The following is a 21,898-nucleotide window of genomic DNA, read 5'->3' as shown; positions in this document are numbered from 1 at the left end:
GTTCCACTGGATGTCAGAAGGTGAATTCACCAATTTGTAAGTCGCTCTGGATAAGAGCGTCTGCTAAATGACTTAAATGTAAATGTAATGATGTATGTAAACATGCTATGTTATTACATTGGTATGTTGATGGAGAAAAAAACAGTCGGAAAGGGAACGGGGGATACCTAGTCAGTTGCACAACAGAATGTATTCAACCTGAAATGTGTTTTGCGCATTTAACCCAAACCCTTTGAATCAGAGAGGTGCGGGGGCGGCCTTAAACAACGTCCACATTATCGGTAGTAATCATGTACTCAACAGCTTCTTGATTGTTCCAGAAAAGGAATGTATCTGTTAATAATTTTCACCAAAACTCAAAGAGAGACAGGTCAACGCAGTTAACAGAAACTCTATCCTTGTTAAACACTGCCCTCCTATGGATGGAGAGTGGCACTGTGACACTATTCAGAGAACGCCGTGATGGTGATTTTCTGGTTTCACTGGATTTACAGGTCACCAGGGGTCTCTCTTTGGGCACAGATAGAATGGACACTATAGAATGTAATTTTTCCAACCTTTGCTGACCCTTTATCATTGATCTAATGTATATGATTATGTCATGCCAATGAGCTTCACTTGCTCTGTGTTACAGTAAAATGTTGATAGTCAATAGTCAACACAAAACATCAATAGTCACTACAGTTCACTGCAGCCTGTAAAATGGATCCGTAGGAATAATGGAAGGTTGGTTTAGGCTGTTCTCTGACCCTATCACCCCTGCTCAGTACCAGAGTAGAACAACGACACTGGGCTGCGACTTCACTGCATGTTGACACAAACTGTGGGGAAAAAATAATACAAACAATCATGCTGAGGGTAAGAGAGACACACAGGCTACTAAACTGGATTCCCATAGGTTGATGACTAACCTATATTCACAACAGCTCCAATCACCAGTCATTCACTATTCGTCCACTGTGTTCATTAGAACGTGCGTTGAAGATGCAGCGCCTCTTCAACCTCAGGAGGCTGAAGAAATTCGGCTTGTCACCAAAAGCACTCACAAACTTCTACAGATGCACAATCGAGAGCATCCTGGCGGGCTGTATCACCGCCTGGTACGGCAACTGCTCCGCCCACAACCGTAAGGCTCTCCAGGGGGTAGTGAGGTCTGCACAACGCATCACCGGGGGTAAACTACCTGCCCTCCAGGACACCTACACCACCCGATGTTACAGGAAGGCCATAAAGATCAAAGGACAACAACCACCCGAGCCACTGCCTGTTCACCCCGCTACCATCCAGAAGGCGAGGTCAGTACAGGTGCATAAAAGCTGGGACCGAGAGACTTGAAAAACAGCTTCTATCTCAAGGCCATCAGACTGTTAAACAGCAACCACTAACATTGAGTGGCTGCTGCCAACACACGGACTCAACTCCAGCCACTTTAATAATGGGAATTGATGGGAAATGATGTAAATATATCACTAGCCACTTTAAACAATGCTACCTAATATAATGTTTACATACCCTACATTATTCATCTCATATGTATACGTATATACTGTACTCTATATCATCTACTGCATCTTTATGTAATACATGTATCACTAGCCACTTTAACTATGCCACTTTGTTTACATACTCATCTCATATGTATATACTGTACTCGATACCATCTACTGTATCTTGCCTATGCTGCTCTGTACCATCACTTATTCATATATCTTTATGTACATATTCTTTATCCCCTTACACTTGTGTGTATAAGACAGTAGTTTTGGAATTGTTAGTTAGATTACTTGTTGGTTATTACTGCATTGTCGGAACTAGAAGCACAAGCATTTCGCTACACTCAAATTAACATCTGCTAACCATGTGTATGTGACAAATAAAATTCGATTTGATTTGATTTGATTTATGCACCACAAATGAACTCTGACATTACACACTATTAGCAAGGTTAGCAGAGTTCATCTTGTGCAACCCTGATATATAAGCAAACGAGGTACTGAAATCATTTTGATAATATATAAAAAATATTTTAGTTACTTATATTAACATTCTTAGTCAGTTGTTTTGCTTCTTTAACAAAGCAATGACACTTAAGTCAGTTGGCATCCTGGGCAGAGGCAGATGTTATGGTGTGCAATGATTGGTTCATATAATAAACTAGCCTACAACCCTGTTACTGAGAAAAATACTGTACATCCCTTAAATCAACTGTGAGCCTGGACAAGAGCATATGAACTGTAAATGAATAAAGAGATTTTAAAGGGTTCCTTGTCTGCCTGAGTCTGTCTGAGTAGACTCAGAGTGCTTTAAAGGAAAAACATTTAAAGGCCTCCCAAACAATAAATGTTACCCGGGGATAAAATTGTATCAATGTTATAATCAGTGGTTAAATTGAGCTGAGGCTACACGGAGCCAGGCTCTTCCACCTTGGGTTAATGATAGAGACAGGCAAACCCACCCCTTACAGGTCCAATGAGGAAAGTAGGATAAAAAGTGGGTTAAAAGTACTATAAACCAGGGTCAGAGTTTCATCTCTAAGTGTACTGTAGTATTAATATAGTAGTCTCGGAAACATTGGTAACATTGTGGGAGGAAAACCGTCTGTCTAGAGAGACTACCGAGTTGCTGTAAGTGCAATGCAATCCGAATCTAGGGTTAGTGTTTCAGCTGTAACTTCAATGTATTTAAAAAAAAACATGATTCATTATTAACCCATCCACCGCCACCCCTCTTTGGAGGAGAGGGGTGTTTTTTTGTTTGTTTTTTTACAGCTTTTCTGCAACATATACAGTACATGCATTTTACAAAGACATTTTACACAGACATTTTACATACATATTTTGCATACACATTTTACATACATGCTACTTTTATAAGAAGAAATTACAAAAAAATGATTCATTACCAAACAGAAACTCTTTAATCCCACCTCTCAGCCCATCCCACATATCACCATAGACCACCCTCGTTTGGTTACCATGTGCCATATATTTTTCAATTGTGCTGTGATGTTTTACATACATTTTGAACCTTTCTAATCATATATAGTATCCACAGATAGTGAGCTAAAGAGTATTATTATATAATGTTTGATTACCAAAAATGACAAGACAGCCTACAGAGAGGAGATGAAGGCACTCGGAGTGTGGTGTCAGGAAAACAAGCTCTCACTCAATGTCAACAAAACAAAGGAGATGATCGTAGACTTCAGGAAACAGCAGAGGGAGCATCCCCCATCCACATCGACGGGACAGCAGTGGAGGTGGAAAGTTTTAAGTTCCTCGGCGTACACATCACTGAAATGGTACACTCACACAGACAGCGTGGTGAAGAAGGCGCAACAGTGCCTCTTCAACCTCAGGAGGCTGAAGAAATTTGGCTTGTCACCAAAAACCCTGATAAACTTTTAGAGATGCACAATCGAGAGTATCCTGTCAGGCTGTATTGCCGCCTGGTACGGCAACTGCACCGCCCTCAACCGCAAGGCACCAACACCACCCGATGTCACAGGAAGGCCAAAAAGATCATCAAGGACATCAACCACCCGAGCCACTGCCTGTTCAGGTCAGTACAGGTGCATATTCTCATTCACCCCATTAGATTAGGTAGTTGTTAGGGAATTGCTAGATTACTTGTTAGATATTACTGCACTGTTGGAACTAGAAGCACAAGCATTTCACTTCACTCGCATTAACATCTGCTAACCATGTGTATGTGACAAATACAATTTGATTTGATATTATTTATTGACTGACTATGACTTTCCAAGTCGCCTGACATTTCTATTTTTAAGGTTAATTTTAAGAGAATGTTATGATTTTTTAAACATTCCTGAACCTGTGAGAATGTCAGAATGGTGCCGGAGGAGATCGCTGCTGTTTTACGGACTCCTAACCAATTGTGCTATTGTGTGTGTTTTTTTGCTTTATTTGTAACTTATTTTGTACATAATGTTTCAGCCACCGTCTCTTATGACTGAAAAGAGCTTCTAGATATCAGGACAGCGATTAATCACCTCGTACTGGACAAAGATGTTTTCTTTAACGAGTCGGGCGCAAAGGATTTACTTCAGACACCCGACAAGGCCCACATCCCTGTGATTCGCATGACAAAGAGACAGAGATATCGGGGACGTAGGTCGGGGTGCCTTGTAAGGAGCCGACGGCGAGTGAGTAATCCGCCTCTACCATCAGTCCTATTAGCTAACATACAATCATTGGATAACAAAATAAGCTATGATGACGAATATCCTACCAACGGGACATTAAAACCTGTAGTATCTTATGTTTCACCTAGTCGTGCCTGAACGAGTTTACGCTGCATCTGCAAGATAGAACAGCTGCCTCCAGTTAAACAAATCAAATCAGGGGGTGGTGGTTTGTGTATGTTTGTAAACAACAGCTGGTGCACAAAATCTAATATCAAGGAAGTCTCAAGGTTTTGCTCACCTGAGGTAGAGTATCTTAGTGTGGTCTACAACTCATCATATTTACCAAGAGAGTTTTCATCTATATTTTTCATAGCTGTCTAATTACCACCACAAACCAATGCTAGTACTAAAACTGACACAATGAGCTGTATAAGGCCATAAACAAACAATAAAATTCTCATCCAGAGGCGGCACTCCTAGTGGCCGAGGACTTTAATGCAGGGAAACTTAAATCCGTTTTACCTCATTTCTACCAGCATGTTAAATGTACAACCAGAGGAAAAAAACTCCAGACCACCTTTACTCCGCACACAGAGACACATACAAAGCTCTCCCACGCCCTACATTTGGCAAATCTGACCATAATTCTATCCTCCTTATTCCTGCTTACAAGCAGACTAGAATATGTTCCAGGATTCTTCCGATAGCATTGAGGAGTACACCATATCAGTCACTGGCTTCATCAATAAGTGTATCGATGACGTCGCCCCCACAATGACTGTACATACATACCCCAACCAGAAGCCATGGATTACAGGCAATATCGCCACTGAGCTAAAGGGTAGAGCTGCAACTTTCAAGGACGGTTATTTTTTGTTTTATTTATTTCACCTTTATTTAACCAGGTGGGCCAGTTGAGAACAAGTTCTCATTTGCAACTGCGACTTGGCCAAGATAAGGCAAAGCATTGTGACACAAACAACAACACAGAGTTACACATGGAATAAACAAAACATAGTCAACAATCATACAGTAGAAAAAAGAAAACAAAAAGTATATATACAGTGAGTGCAAATGAGGTAAGATAAGGGAGTTAAGGCAATAAATAGGCCATGGTGGAGAAGAAATTACAATATAGCAATTAAACACTGGAATGGTAGATGTGCAGAAGATGAATGTGCAAGTAGAGATACTGGGGTGCAAAGGAGCAAGATAATTAAATACATACTGTATGGGGATGAGGTAGGTAGATAGATGGGCTGTTTACCGTGCTAGTGAGGGAGATATGAGTCTCCAGCTTCAGAGATTTTTGCAGTTCGTTCCAGTCATTGGCAGCAGAGAACTAGAAGGAAAGACAACCAAAGGAGGAATTGGCTTTGGGGGTGACCAGTGAGATATAGCTGCTGGAACGCGTGCTACGAGTGGATGCTGCTATGGTGACCATTGAGATGAGATAAGGCGGGGCTTTACCTAGCAGAGACTTGTAGATAACCTGGGTTTGGTGACGAGTATGTAGCGAGGGCCAACCAACAAGAGCATACAGGTCGCAATGGTGGGTAGTGTATGGGGCTTTGGTGACAAAACGGATGGCACGGTGATAGACTGCATCCAGTTTGTTGAGTAGAGTGTTGGAGGCTATTTTATAGATTACATCACCAAAGTCGAGGATCGGTAGGATGGTCAGTTTTACGAGGGTATGTTTGACAGTATGAGTGAAGGATTATAAGAAATCCTGCTTTGCCCTCCGACGAACCATCAAACGGACGATTGTGTGATCACGCTCTCCGTAGCCGATGTGAGTAAGACCTTTAAACAGGTCAACATTCACAAGACGGATTACCAGGACGTGTACTCCGAGCATGCACTGAAGAACTGGCAAGTGACTTCACTGACATTTTCAACCCGTCCCTGACTGAGTCTGTAATACCAACATGTTTCAAGCAGACCCCCATAGTCCCTGTACCCAAGAACACCAAGGTAATCTGCCCAAATGACTACCGACCCGTAGCACTCAACTTCTATAGCCATGAAGTGCTTTGAAAGGCTGGTCATGGCTCACATCATCACCATTATCCCAGAAACCCTTGACCCACTCCAATTTGATTATGCAATCTCTATTGCAATCCACACTGCCCTTTCCCACCTGGACAAAAGGAACACCTATGTGAGAATGCTGTTCATTGACTACAGCTCAGCATTCAACACCATAGTGCCCTCAAAGCTCATCACTAAGCTAAGGACCCTGGGACCAAACACCTCCCTCTACAACTGGATCCTGGACTTTCTGAAGGGCCGCCCCCAGGTGGAGTTTTTATTTAACCTTTATTTAACCAGGTAAAACCCATTGAGGTTAAAAACCTATTTTGCGAGGGTGACCTGGCAAGAAGGCAAAACATGGAAATAGCAGCGTGTCCATAAAACAATACAGAAAAATAAAGAATACACACAAAAGACAAAGTGTCACAAGTTAAAGATACAATTGAAGAATAGAACCAACTGCAGTTTTCACAAGCAGTGTTGTTGATTAGAGTCTTAAAAACAGGCAAAGACACTAACTCCCCTAACTTTACAATCTTCTGAAGCATGTTCCAGGATGAAGGGGCATTATGGGAAATATGTTTTCCCATCTCAGTTCTAGCCTTGGGAACAGACAAGGACAGCAGCGACTGTGAATGAAGACTGTATTGAGTGACTGATCAGGTCAGTAAAGAACAGAGATACAAAGGGATTTGTCCCATCAATGCTTTGTACACAAAAGTGTACCCATGCTTTAGCCTCCTGGTGGAGAGAGAGGTCCATTACACTATAGCATACCAATCACAGTGATGGGTAAGTGATCTAGCATTTGTAATGAATCTTAAAGCACCATGACACACTGTGTCCAGAGTTTTCAAGGTACTTGCTGAGGCATATAGACAATTTCACCATAATCCAGCACTGATTAAAAAAAGTGCTTTGAACAAGATCTTTTCTGACTAACATTGAAAAGCAACATTTGTTCCTGTAATAGAAACCCAATTTCAACTTCAGTTTCTTGGTCAAGGTATCAATGTGCTGTTTAAAATTCAACTTTTCATCTAACCAAATCCCAAGATACTTATAGGAGGTGACCCTATCAAGTTGCTGGCCTGTTATAGTTAAAATCTGAAAGGGACTCCATCTGTTAACTTTCAGGGAAGAGAAAACCATACACTTTGTTTTCCTTTCATTAAGCACAAGTTTCAATTGGAAAAGCTGCCTTTGAATAACATCAAAGGCCAACTGTAAGTCCTGAAATGCCTTCTCAATATTAGACATGCTAGAATAAATAATTGTGTCATCAGCATACAGATGGAGATTTGCAGAGTCAACAGGCTTCCTATATCATTTATATACAGTGTAAAAAGGATCGGACCTAAAATTGAGCCCTGTGGAACTCCTGTTGTAAGCCTTCGAAACTCAGATTTCATACCCTCTGAGCTGCACACTATGTTCTGTCAGAAAGGTAGTTTTGGAACCACTCCAATGCATCAACACTTAAACGAACCTTTTTTTAGTCTATACAACAGCAGGGTATGGTCAACAGTGTCGAAGGCCTTTGATAAGTCAATAAAAAAGTGAAACAGTGATTTTTCTTGTCCTGAGCATCTAGAATATCACCTACAACCTTACTTACAGCAGTAATTGTACTATGCTTGGCTCTAAAGCCCGATTGGAATTGAGATAAAACTGAGTTATTGAAAAGAATGTCTTTGACATGTGAGTTCACCAGGTTTTCCAGAACTTTTGCCAGTGCAGACCGTCTAGATATGGGACGATAGTTATCCAACTGGGATGGATCTCCACCTTTAAGTAAAGACATGACATAGGGTGCTTTCCAGACTTTTGGAATGGTATTACTCGCCAATGAAATATTTAATATATGAGTGAGAGGGGCAGCAATGATCTCTGCCCCAATGTTTTGAAAATGTGGGTTTAATTCATCCAGGCCAGCTGCTTTCTTAATATCAATAGAGTTGAGTTTCTTTACAACTTCTGAGAGCTCGACCTCGGTACAATTAAATAAATGAACCGTAGGCCAGCGTGTGGCAGTTTCCTTCACAGCCTCATTTGAGATGTTTGGAAGGAGTTCATTATCTAATAAATGCTCAGCTTTAGCAAAATGCCCATTAAACATGTCAAGCAGTTTATTCTTGTCAGTCTCATCCATTGAATTTGAGGTAAATTTATATGGAAGACCAGAGGAGTTTGTGTTAGCATTCATGGATTTAATGGTTTTCCATAATTTCGTTGGGTTATTGAGGTTTGTGTTGGTAGATACATAATAGAAGATAGATTTGCATTTCCGTATTATCAAGGTGCACTTATTTCTCAGTGCCCTGAATACTGTAACTGGCATTCAGTCTGGGAATTACCCTTTCTGGCTTTGGCCCATTGTGTATTTAGTTTATGGATCCAATCAGATAATTCCCCTGTAAACCAGGGATTGTCTCTAACTCATACCAGGTACTTTTTGAGAGGGTTGTGTTTATCACAGATATGGTAGAAAACATTGAAAGAAAATAGGAGAATGCCTCTTCGATATCTGGAATAAGTGTGATCCTATCCCAGTTGCATTCATAAAGTTCATGCAGGAATGCCTGCTCATAGAACTGCCTAAAATTTAGTTTGACAATGAACCGAGAGGGCACTTTGGGGATTTTGGTGTCTCTAATGCAAGCAACTGTACAATGATCACTTAAATAATTTGCGAAAATCCCAATGGCCGAGTATTTATGCAGATTCTTTGTTAGATTAACATCAATGAGTGTTGTAATATATTGCAGTCCTCTTATGGCCTCAGAGTTGGAGATAACCAATCCCAGTTTAAATCACCCATCAGGACCCTTTCATTTTGCCCCCAACCACGCATCAGTTCAGCCAGAGAATCCAGGGATTCTACTTTTGCAGATAGGAGTGGAAGGTAGCTTACTGGTTAGAGCGTTGGACTAGTAACCGTAAGGTTGCAAAATCGAATCTCTGAGTTGACAAGGTAAAAATCTGTCATTCTGCCCCTTGAACAAGGCAGTTAACCCACTGTTCCTAGGCCGTCATTGAAAATAAGAATTTGTTCTTAACTGACTTGCCTAGTTAAATAAACGTTACAAAAATAAGAGATAAGATCCTTGTTCTCCCTGTATTTCAAGCATCTAGTGACAGGACCAGCTACTCTGCTTGGAGACAGATGACGATATTTATGTTAGTGTGTGGAGAGTCCTCCAGACAAGATGTCCCGACTCTGATTAATATTTTATCAGAGTTCATCACACCATTTTACAGGGACGGGGACCAGACAGTTCCCTGGGGCAAATCTCTTCAATTCTGCAACACCCCTAAATGGAGAGGGCAGACACCAGTGGCCAGGTGGGAAAAACACTAGCTCTGAATGGCCTTTTCACCAGGAAGTGCCAGCCAGACTCACACAGACATTCAAGAGCAGTTCAGTAAGCGGAAACACTGACCACTCGTTTCCTGTGATTGTACTGTCATCACAGCCCTTCAACCCTACCCTCTATCAACATCATACTGTAAAGGAACTCAAATGAATAGATTATCAAATACAATACGCATATGTAAAATTAACCCAAAATGCCTGTTTTTGCTGGAGCATCGATAACATGATTATTTTTGCATTACTCCTAAAAAAATGTAGGTGTCAATATGAATATAAAGGGTAACATTTGTCCTTATGTGTACAATATAACCTCCCCTATCTTTTCCTGTGATTGTGAGATCATGTTGTAACCCAAAGCCCCATCTGAACAGATGTGTGAGGCAAGTAGAACTACCAACAGGTTTGAATACAACAGCCTCTAATATTGACAGTCAAGTCAATGAGTTCACATTTTAAAGATTTCATTTTTAAAATTTAGCAACATGATTTAGATAAGCAGTGCATGGGATGCAGTACATGTTCCCTGTGCCCAAGAACACTAAGGTAACTTGCCTAAATGACTACTGACCCATAGCACTCACGTCTGTAGCCATGAAGTGTTTTGAAAGGGACATCAACACCATCATCCCAGAAACCCTAGACCCACTCCAATTTGCATACCGCCACCAACAGATTGCACTCCAAACTGCCCTTTCCCACACAATAGTGGTAGGCCTGATCACCGACAACAACGAGACAGCCTATAGGGAGGAGGTCAGAGACCCCTGGTGCCAGGACAACAACCTCTCCCTCAATGTGATCAAGACAAAGGAGATGATAGTGGACTACAGGAACAAGAGGACTGAGCACGCTCCCATTCTCATCGACGGGGCTGCAGTGGAGCAGGTTGAGAACTTCAAGTTCCTTGGTGTCCACATTTACTATGAATTGAGCAGAGAACAGTAGAGCCACACGTAAGAAGTAAACATAAAGTGAACATAAAGGAGGGTGTGTGTTAATGTGTTGAGTGTCCGATGGGTAGTATGTATGACCATGGAAAGGAACCTTACCCAATAAAGGTTTTTACTTTAAACCCACCCAGAAACCTCAGTGGAATGCAGGATTCATAGTCTTCCTGTAGTCTACATGGTTTCTATGGCTACGCATGCAGCACTCAACATTCAACTCAACTCAGTATTGCATAATATGATTCCAAGATAAAGAATTTGAATTGCTTAACGTACAAGTGAGTGCACGCTTCTCTTATCCAGGCGCACACACTAAGTCATTGCAGAGAGGGAGGGGGTGAGAAGGATTACTTATCCTATCCTAGGTATTCCTTGAAGAGGTGGGGTTTCAGGTGTCTCCCGGACACACAAACACAAACACACATTCTGACATTTGTGAGTATGAGACACATTCAATGCCCGATGCCTCATTCTTGCCATTTGGCAACCTCTCAGATGGGAAAAGCAGCATCCCTAACACAACTTTCTCTCTCTCCATTACAGACCAAGTACATCTGTACTAATAAACACTTCCCCTTTGATAGGCATATTTGTATCTCTTACAGACAATGGAGGTTTTTCTGCCAACTTTCCTTGAGACTATTTTGTGTATGTGTGTTTGTGCCCAGATAGAGGGAGAGAGGAGAATAGAGCGATGTGAGTGAGTGAGTGAGTGAGTGAGTGAGTGAGTGAGTGAGTGAGTGAGAGTGAGTGAGTGAGAGTGAGTGAGTGAGGAAAAAACAGGGCAGAGTAACTATGTGTCAGAAAACAGAGAAAGGTTGGGACTGAGAGACAGAGGCCACTCAGAGATGGCAGGTTCAAAACAATGTTTTTAACAGGATGGGTGAATACTTTGTTACATAATCAATGCCGCTGGCAGCAAAAACTACTCTTCTGACCAGAGTACTTAATAGTTAAACTGGTGCACTGGGTCCCAGTCCACTGGTTCTCTTATGAGTTTTGTACCAGATGAGCAAAGATCTAGGGTTTTCAATTCAAAACCCATGAAAACATATTCTGTAATTTCAGTGTTTGTATGGACTTTGAAAGCACAGATTCTGAATGAATGACCTTTCCCTGTATGTTTAACTCATTGGAGCCTTGGAGGGCCCAGAGGCCCAGGACAAACACCACAATGGGGGGAGGTGGTAAACATAAACAAAAAAAAGAAAAGCTAGCTTCCTATTCAGGAGAGATAATTGACTTTCTCAGTCTCAGGAAAGTTATTCATCGTCCAAGGCTGCATGGCCACAACACACACAGTTATCATTCGATCTTGGAATCAATAGACTATTTCACCTGCAAAACAACAAAAGTTCAAGGTCTTTACTCACGTGCACTAGTACAGTGAAATGCCTTTTTTGCTTGCTCTTTCCCAACAATGCAGTAATCAATACCAGTAGTACTATAAAATTAAAATAAATAAAAGTCAAGTAGAACAAAAACACAGGAGAAATAGAAATAAGAAGAACACGAGAAAGTAAGTAAGCTATAGACAGAGTCAGGTCCAGGGTCAGTGCCATTACCATATTTACAATGTGCAAGGATACAGGAGTGGTAGGGCTAGATACAGTGGCAAGAAAAAGTCATGTGAACCCTTTGGAATTACCTGGATTTCTGCATAAATTGGTCATAAAATTTGATCTGATCTTCTTCTAAGTCACAACAGACAAACACAGTATGCTTAAACTAAACACACAAACAATTATACGTTTTCATGTCTTTATTGAACACACCGTGTAAACATTCACAGTGCAGGGTGGGGAAAGTATGTGAACCATTGGATTTAATAACTGGTTGACCCTCCTTTGACAACAATAATCTCAACCAAACGTTTTCTGTAGTTGCGGATCAGACCTACACAACAGTCAGGAGGAATTAGGGACCATTCCTCTTTACAGAACTGTTTCAGTTCAACAATATTCTTAGGATGTCTTTTGAGAACTGCTCGAGGTCATGACACAGCCTTTTAAATCAGGTTGAGGTCAGGACTCCCATGAACACCACTCTTGTTAAGTGTTTTACGTATCGTAGACTTGTCCACAGATACAGTGCCTTGCGAAAGTATTCGGCCCCCTTGAACTTTGCGACCTTTTGCCACATTTCAGGCTTCAAACATAAAGATATAAAACTGTATTTTTTTGTGAAGAATCAACAACAAGTGGGACACAATTATGAAGTGGAACGACATTTATTTGATATTTCAAACTTTTTTAACAAATCAAAAACTGAAAAATTGGGCGTGCAAAATTATTCAGCCCCTTTACTTTCAGTGCAGCAAACTCTCTCCAGAAGTTCAGTGAGGATCTCTGAATGATCCAATGTTGACCTAAATGACTAATGATGATAAATACAATCCACCTGTGTGTAATCAAGTCTCCGTATAAATGCACCTGCACTGTGATAGTCTCAGAGGTCCGTTAAAAGCGCAGAGAGCATCATGAAGAACAAGGAACACACCAGGCAGGTCCGAGATACTGATGTGAAGAAGTTTAAAGCTGGATTTGGATACAAAAAGATTTCCCAAGCTTTAAACATCCCAAGGAGCACTGTGCAAGCGATCATATTGAAATGGAAGGAGTATCAGACCACTGCAAATCTACCAAGACCTGGCTGTCCCTCTAAACTTTCAGCTCATACAAGGAGAAGACTGATCAGAGATGCAGCCAAGAGGCCCATGATCACTCTGGATGAACTGCAGAGATCTACAGCTGAGGTGGGAGACTCTGTCCATAGGACAACAATCAGTCGTATATTGCACAAATGAGGCCTTTATGGAAGTGGCAAGACGGAAAGCCATTTCTTAAAGATATCCATAAAAAGTGTCGTTTAAAGTTTGCCACAAGCCACCTGGGAGACACACCAAACATGTGGAAGAAGGTGCTCTGGTCAGATGAAACCAAAATTGAACTTTTTGGCAACAATGCAAAACGTTATGTTTGGCGTAAAAGCAACACAGCTCATCACAATGAACACACCATCCCCACTGTCAAACATGGTGGTGGCAGCATCATGGTTTGGGCCTGCTTTTCTTCAGCAGGGACAGGGAAGATGGTTAAAATTGATGGGAAGATGGATGGAGCCAAATACAGGACCATTCTGGAAGAAAACCTGATGGAGTCTGCAAAAGACCTGAGACTGGGACGGAGATTTGTCTTCCAACAAGACAATGATCCAAAACATAAAGCAAAATCTACAATGGAATGGTTCAAAAATAAACATATCCAGGTGTTAGAATGGCCAAGTCAAAGTCCAGACCTGAATCCAATCGAGAATCTGTGGAAAGAACTGAAAACTGCTGTTCACAAATGCTCTCCATCCAACCTCACTGAGCTCGAGCTGTTTTGCAAGGAGGAATGGGAAACAATTTCAGTCTCTCGATGTGCAAAACTGATAGAGACATACCCCAAGCCACTTACAGCTGTAATCGCAGCAAAAGGTGGCACTACAAAGTATTAACTTAAGGGGGCTGAATAATTTTGCACGCCCAATTTTTCAGTTTTTGATTTGTTAAAAAAGTTTGAAATATCCAATAAATGTCGTTCCACTTCATGATTGTGTCCCACTTGTTGTTGATTCTTCACAAAAAAATACAGTTTTATATCTTTATGTTTGAAGCCTGAAATGTGGCAAAAGGTCGCAAAGTTCAAGGGGGCCGAATACTTTCGCAAGGCACTGTATCATCCTAACCAACATGCCCTCTAAATACACCTCTGCTGTTTTCAACCAAGATCTCAGCAATCACTGCCTCATTGCCTGCATCAGTAATGGGTCAGTGGTCAAGCAACCTCCACTCATCACTGTCAAACACTCCCTGAAACACTTCAGCGAGCAGACCTTTCTAATTGACCTGGCCGGGGTATCCTGGAAGGATATTGATCTCACCCGTCAGTAGAGGATGCCTGGTTATTTTATTTTTAATTTTTTTTTTTTTAAATATACACAGGCAGTTAGAAAAGCCAAGGCTAGCTTTTTCAAGCAGAAATTTGCTTCCTCCAACAATAACTCAAAAAAGTTCTGGGACACTGTAAAGTCCATGGAGAATAAGAACACCTCCTCCCAGCTGCCTACTGCACTGAAGATAGGAAACACTGTCACCACCGATAAATCCACTATAATTGAGAATTTAAATAAGAATTTTTCTACGGCTGGCCATGCTTTCCACCTGGCTACCCCTACCCCTGTCAACAGCACTGCACCCCCCACAGCAACTCGCCCAAGCCTTCCCCATTTCCCCTTCTCCCAAATCCAGTCAGCTGATGTTCTGAAAGAGCTGCAAAATCTGGACCCCTACAAATCAGCCGGGCTAGACAATCTGGACCCTTTCTTTCTAAAATTATCTGCCGAAATTGTTGCCACCCTTATTACTAGCCTATTCAACCTCTCGTTCGTGTCGTCTGAGATTCCCAAAGATTGTAAAGCAGCTGCAGTCATCCCCCTCTTCAAAGGGGGGGACACTCTTGACCCAAACTGCTACAGACCTATATCTATCCTACCCTGCCTTTCTAAGGTCTTCGAAAGCCAAGTCAACAAACAGATTACCGACCATTTCGAATCCCACCATACCTTCTCCGCTATGCAATCTGGTTTCAGAGCTGGTCATGGGTGCACCTCAGCCACGCTCAAGGTCCTAAACGGTATCTTAACCGCCATCGATAAGAAACAATACTGTGCAGCCGTATTCATTGACCTGGCCAAGGCTTTTGACTCTGTCAATCACCACCTCCTTATCGACAGACTCAACAGCCTTGGTTTCTCAAATGATTGCCTCGCCTGGTTCACCAACTACTTCTCTGATGGAGTTCAGTGTGTCAAATCGGAGGGTCTGTTGTCCGGGCCTCTGGCAGTCTCTATGGGGGTGCCACAGGGTTCAATTCTTGGACCGACTCTCTTCTCTGTATACATCAATGATGTCGCTCTTGTTGCTGGTGAGTCTCTGATCCACCTCTATGCAGACGACACCATTCTGTATGCATCTGGCCCTTTTTGGACACTGTGTTAACCTGTTGATGCTCTGGGGGCGCTATTTCATTTTTGGATGAAAAACGTTCCCGTTTTAAACAAGATATTTTGTCACAAAAAGATGCTCGACTATGCATATAATTGATAGCTTTCGAAAGAAAACACTCTGACGTGTCCAGAACTGCAAAGATATTTTCTGTGCGTGCCCTAGAACGTGAGCTTCAGGCAAAACCAAGATGAGACGGCATCCAGGAAATGAGCAGGATTTTTGAGGCTCTGTTTTCCATTGTCTCCTTATATGGCTGTGAATGCGAGAGGAATGAGCCTGCCCTTTCTGTCGTTTCCCCAAGGTGTCTGCAGCATTGTGACGTATTTGTAGGCAGATCATTGGAAGATTGACCATAAGAGACCACATTTACCAGGTGTCAGCCCGGTGTCCTGCGCCGAAATTGGTGCTCAAAAGCCAGCTGCCAGTATTTTTCCATGGGATACAGAGAGGAAAGCAAGCTTCCACGAACTGCATATCAATGAAGAGATATGTTAAAAAACACCTTGAGGATTGATTCCAAACAACGTTTGCCATGTTTCGGGCGATATTATGTAGTTAATTCGGAAAAAGTTTTACGTTGTAGGTGACTGAATTTTCGTTTCGTTTCGGTAGCCAGACGCAATGTAGAAAACGGAACGATTTCTCCTACACACAGACGCTTTCAGGAAAAACTGCGCATTTGGTATGTAACTGAGAGTCTCCTCATTGAAAACATCAGAAGCTCTTCAAAGGTAAATGATTTTATTTATTTGGTTATCTGGTTTTTGTGAAAATGTTTGCATACTCTTACACAAATTAGTCAATTTCTATGGTTCAAAAGCATATTTTGAAAATCTGAGATGACAGTGTTGTTAAGAAAAGGCTACGCTTGAGAGCAGACGCATTATTTTCATTTTATTTGCGATTTTCAGAAATCGTTAACGTTGCGTTATGCTAATGAGCCTGAGGCTTTAGTCACGATCCCGGATCCGGGATGGGGAGTTCCAAGAGTTAACAACCCTCCAGGCGAGCTTCAATGCCACACAACTCTCCTTCCGTGGCCTCCAATTGCTCTTAAATACAAGTAAAACTAAATACATGCTCTTCAACCAATCGCTGCCTGCACCTGCCCGCCTGTCCAACATCACTACTCTGGAAGGCTCTGACTTAGAATATGTGGACAACTACAAATACCTAGGTGTCTGGTTAGACTGTAAACTCTCCTTCCAGACTCACATCAAACATCTCCAATCCAAAGTTAAATCTAGAATTGGCTTCCTTATTTCGCAAACAAAGCATCCTTCACTCATGCTGCCAAACATACCCTTGTAAAACTGACCATCCTACCAATCCTCGACTTCGGCGATGTCATTTAAAAAATAGCCTCCAATACCCTACTCAATAAATTGGATGCAGTCTATCACAGTGCCATCCGTTTTGTCACCAAAGCCCCATATACTATCCACCACTGCGACCTGTACGTTCTCGTTGGCTGGCCCTCGCTTCATACTCGTCGCCAAACCCACTGGCTCCATGTCATCTACAAGACCCTACTAGGTAAAGTCCCCCCTTATCTCAGCTCGCTGGTCACCATAGCAGCACCCACCTGTAGCACGTGCTCCAGCAGGTATATCTCTCTGGTCACCCCCAAAACCAATTCTTCCTTTGGCCGCCTCTCCTTCCAGTTCTCTGCTGCTAATGACTGGAACGAACTACAAAAATCTCTGAAACTGGAAACACTTATCTCCCTCACTAGCTTTAAGCACCAGCTGTCAGAGCAACTTACTGTACCTGTACATAGCCCGTCTATAATTTAGCCCAAACAACTACCTCTTTCCCTACTGTATTTATTGAGCTCCTTTGCACCCCATTATTTCTATCTCTACTTTGCACATTCTTCCACTGCAAATCAACCATTCCAGTATTTTACTTGCTATATTGTATTTACTTCGCCACCATGGCCTTTTTTTGCCTTTTACCTCCCTTATCTCACCTCACTTGCTCACATTGTATATGGACTTATTGTTCTCCTATATTATTGACTGTATGTTTGTTTTACTCCATGTGCAACTCTGTGTTGTTGTATGTGTCGAACTGCTTTGCTTTATCTTGGCCAGGTCGCAATTGTAAATGCGAACTTGTTCTCAACTTGCCTACCTGGTTAAATAAAGGTGAAATAAAATAAAAAGGTTGCTGGCTGTAACCTAAAACAGACATTCTACAGCTGACCCACTGGATGATCCAGGAAATATGATGTATTTCAACAAGGTTAATGCAGGAAGCGTTTTTTTAAAAGTGGAAAATCCCTAAGTTAACACATGATGAAAATCATGAAATCACAACAAATAACACGTTCATATCTGCACATAGAATTTACCCCTAATCCTGCAGCAGGAGGATTTAAATGAATATTGAATATTTAAAATGGCCGCGGGCAGCTGGGAGTGGTGTTTGTAGCAGACCCGGCGTGGATCAAATTCGACCCAAGTAATCAATTAAGCAATGCCAGCCTACCATAAGCATTTTTCCAATAAGTACAGTTCAATTTACAACCACAAATACCAATAGCCTACCAAGAAAACCATAATATCTATTTCTATGATGAAACATACCGATATGTAACTATACCCAGGGGCATCATTTGGGTTCTTGCATTGGAATTATATTGAATTATACTTATTTTACGCTATACCACAATAAACATAAAAGTTCAAATGCCGACGCCATTGAGTGCTTTTGACCAATAAGTGATAAAAACCAACCAGCTAGATTTTTCTTACATCTTCAGAAGAGTTGCAGCCTCCTTGATGCTCTGTGGAACTTCCTGAGTAATCGATCACTCCATTCTTCCTGAAATGTTCTTGTAAGATACCCCTCAAATGCCAGTTGGATTAGCTTAGCTTTCCTCAGGTGTAGAATGCTTCTTTTGTGCTGACTGAACACATTTGTCAAAGTAGAAAATAAGTTCTTGCATTTAGCTGTGGAAACCCCATTCATGAGCCCTATGATTTCATTTTGAATATTGTGTGACATGTATGTGGCCTTGTGGGGTATGGTGCTAAGCACCTTGGAAAGTTCCTTGTCTTTTCGGAGAGTATATTTCATAATTGAGAGAAAAAATCCACTGCCTCCCTCCCCTCTTGACTCTATCGTGTCCAATGCCCCCTAAGTGGTTACTGGTTTGAAACAAGGAATTCAGTGATGTCCACAATCGCCGACAAACACATGATTTCTTGCCAGCACCCATCATTAACAAGTGTTGACACTGATGTTCTCATAGGACTTCAAACTTGTTTTTCTTTCCACAGTGCAGTGCATTTCAAATGCTCTTTGCTTGATGCATGCCGAGCGAATCCTTTGGTACGATCAATAAAATTCTTCCAGTTAGAATACCGAGCTTGGGTGAAGTCCTTGTCTGCGTTAGCATTGGACCCAACTCAGAACTTTCAACATGGGAAACAAAATGCCGCATCTGCAGTAACCGAGTATTCCAGCTACTCTCTTCCTATGAACCAGGTGCTATTAAATGTAAAACATTTGGACAGAAAACCTGCAGCAAGGGTAGAATTCTAGGCTAACCAGAGCTGGCTCCTCTGTTCCAAGATCGTCAGGAACAGTCGGAGGTGTAGGGGGCTGTGGAGCCATTATCCTGGCGGCACTTATGGAAGGGTGGGTAGGCTCTGCAGGCAAAGCTATCTGAAGCTTGGCAGCATCATTGCTGCTGGGCTTGGTGGCAGCCTCTGTGGTTTGATGCTGCTGCTGCTGCTAGTTGCTATCATTCTCCTTTGGCTTTGTTTGGGTACCTTGGCAAAGCCAATTTCTGATATCCATCGTGGCAGTGGCAGATTAGCTGGTTCGAGCTAGCTAAATAGGCAAAGGCTAATAACACTACGCTCTTTACAGCTCGCTAAGAAGCAAACTAATCTTTGTAGTGGTGGGGCGTGAGGCAGAGTTGAGTGAAGCAGCTTCAACAGTAAACTTGACCCCACCTTATAAATCAAAATCAAATATTACAGGTGGAGGCGTATCACATTATTTACTTAGCCTACCATAGATGAGAAGCGCTTTTTCCCCACTTTTTATGGAAACCCAACCACCCCAGTGGCTTTTCCATAGCCCCCCTACACACACAGCGGCACGCTCTGTCAATTGTGTAAACACCGCGGCACGCTCTGTCAATTGTGTAAACTACTTAAGTAAAAATACTTTAAAGTACTACTTAAGGAGTTTTTGGGGTATCTGTACTTTACTATTTATATTTTTGACAACTTTTACTTCACCTCATTCCTAAAGAAAAGAATGTACTTTTTACTCCATACATTTTCCCTGAGGCCCAGAAGTACTGAGCAGGACAGGAAAATGGTCCAAGCGCACACTAATTAAGCGAACATCCATGATCGTCCCTACTGCTTCTGATCTAACGGATTCACTAAACTCATATGCTTCGTTTGTAAATTAAGTCTGAGTGTGTCACGAATATCACCGAAGGTGGCTCCCCTTCCCGTTCGGGTGGCGCTCGGCGCTCGTCGTCACCGGTCTACTAGCTGCCACCAATCCCTTTTTCCCCTTTTCATTTGGTTTTGTCTAATTGGTTTCACCTGTTCCTTGTTGGGGTTTTTGGGTTGGGGTTATTTAAGTTCTATTAGCCCGCCTGTGTTTGTGCCGGCTTGTTTGCTGTTATGTCAAGAGGTGTTCCTGTTTTTTGTTGGGATTGTCGCTGTCCAGCGTATGTACCACTTTGTACTCGGGCAGAGTGTTTTATGCCTGTGTTCTGCGTCACCCGTTTGTACGCTATTCCTGTACGGACATTAAAGCGTTTTCCCGAATCCCCTGCTCTCTGCGCCTGACTCCACACCCATCACTCTTCGGACGTTACAGAAGCCTGCACCATTACAATGGAGTCAGCAGGAGCAGCGACCACCCCTCTCCCCACGATGGAGGAGCATGTCCTTCATCACACGTCCATCCTCCATTGCATCGGATCAGCGATGGATCAGATGATGGAGAGGATGAACCGATGGGAGAGGAGTGGTCTCCCTACTTCCCCTCCAACCCCCCATCTGCAACGCTACAACCTCCTCCAGCGGTATCCGGTACCAGTGCCCTGCGTATTGCGCCTCCGAGGGAGTACGATGGAGCGGCGGTGGGGTGCCAGGGATTCCTGCTCCAACTCAAGCTTTACCTGGCCACCGTTCGGCCAGCTCCCTCGGACGAGGAGAGCGTGAGTGTCCTCGTCTCTTGCTTGACGGGTAGAGCCCTGGAGTGGGCCAATGCCATCTGGAACGGGCCCGACTCAGCGAGGGGCCACTACCCGGAGTGAGATATTATTCCATCTCAGGTAGGGGACGAGGAGTGCACAGAACTTGGCACTGGAGTTCCGGACCTTGGCCGCTGGAGCAGGGTGGAACGACAGGGCCCTGATAGACCATTAGAGGTGTAGCCTGAGAGAGGACGTCCGCAGGGAGCTGGCTTGTCGGGACACTGCGCTCACCCTGGACCAGCTCATAGATCTGTCGATCCGGCTAGACAATCTGCTGGCTGCTCACAGACGTTCTGAAAGGGTCCTGTCTGTTCCACCTCCTGGCCCTCCCACTCCCATACCTATGGGGCATGAAGGGGCTGCATCTAGGGAGACCAGAGGAGGAGGCTCCTCCTGCACCAGCTGTGGCCGGAGAGAGCACACTTCTGGTTGGTGCTGGAGGAGTCCATCTGGGAGTCGTGAGGGCAAGCAAAACACTTCTCGGTCACACCAGGTGAGTCAGCACCACACTCACCCAGAGCTTCCTGTTGGTCACATATTTTTGTTAATTTGTTTCCCTAAGTTTTCTCCTTCTCTCCAGCATAAGGCGCTAGTCGATTCAGGCGCAGCTGGGAACTTTATAGATTGCGGACTCGCCCAGAGGTTGAGGATTCCGTTAGTACAGATAGATCTCCCCCCTTTCCCCGTGCACTCCTTAGATAGTCGACCGTTAGGGTCAGGGCTGGTCAGGGAGGCCACGGTTCCACTGTAGATGATTTTGTGGGGGGATCATAAGGAGCGGATTAGTCTGTTGCTTATCGATTCACCTGCGTTTCCGGTGATGTTGCGTGTTCCCTGGCTGGCTAGTCACAATCCTAAGACTTCGTGGAGACAGGGAGCTCTCCAGGGGTGGTCTGATGAGTGTTCAGGCAGGTGTGTAGGAGTTTCCATCTGTGCGACGACGGTGGAGAGTCCAGACCAGGTTCCCACCGTGCGCATTGCCGCTGAGTATGCCGATTTGGCTATCGCCTTAAGTAAAAAGAAGGTGACCCAATTACCACCCCATTGACAGGGGGATTGCGTGATAAACCTTCAGGTAAACGCTGCACTGCCCAGGAATCAT

The 21,898-nt window shown here is 43.0% G+C and overlaps 1 protein-coding gene across 5 annotated transcripts in view; it reads right to left on the bottom strand.

Annotated features, from left to right (window-relative positions):
- The window catches only part of ripor1 (RHO family interacting cell polarization regulator 1), a 135,345-nt gene that overhangs the window by 102,903 nt on the left and 10,544 nt on the right, over nt 1-21,898 (bottom strand). For 2 of the 5 annotated variants that reach the window (XM_064951941.1, XM_064951945.1), the window contains exon 2: nt 5,415-5,489. The exons of the other annotated variants lie outside the window; for them this stretch is intronic. The gene's annotated coding sequence lies outside the window, so the exon portion shown is untranslated. The remainder of the gene's footprint in view (nt 1-5,414; nt 5,490-21,898) is intronic. 5 annotated transcript variants of the gene reach the window in all.

The sequence above is a fragment of the Oncorhynchus masou genome, chromosome 31 (genome assembly GCF_036934945.1).
Source record: "Oncorhynchus masou masou isolate Uvic2021 chromosome 31, UVic_Omas_1.1, whole genome shotgun sequence".
NCBI classification, from domain to species: Eukaryota; Metazoa; Chordata; class Actinopteri; order Salmoniformes; family Salmonidae; genus Oncorhynchus; species Oncorhynchus masou.
This window is presented reverse-complemented; position numbering and strand designations above follow the sequence as displayed.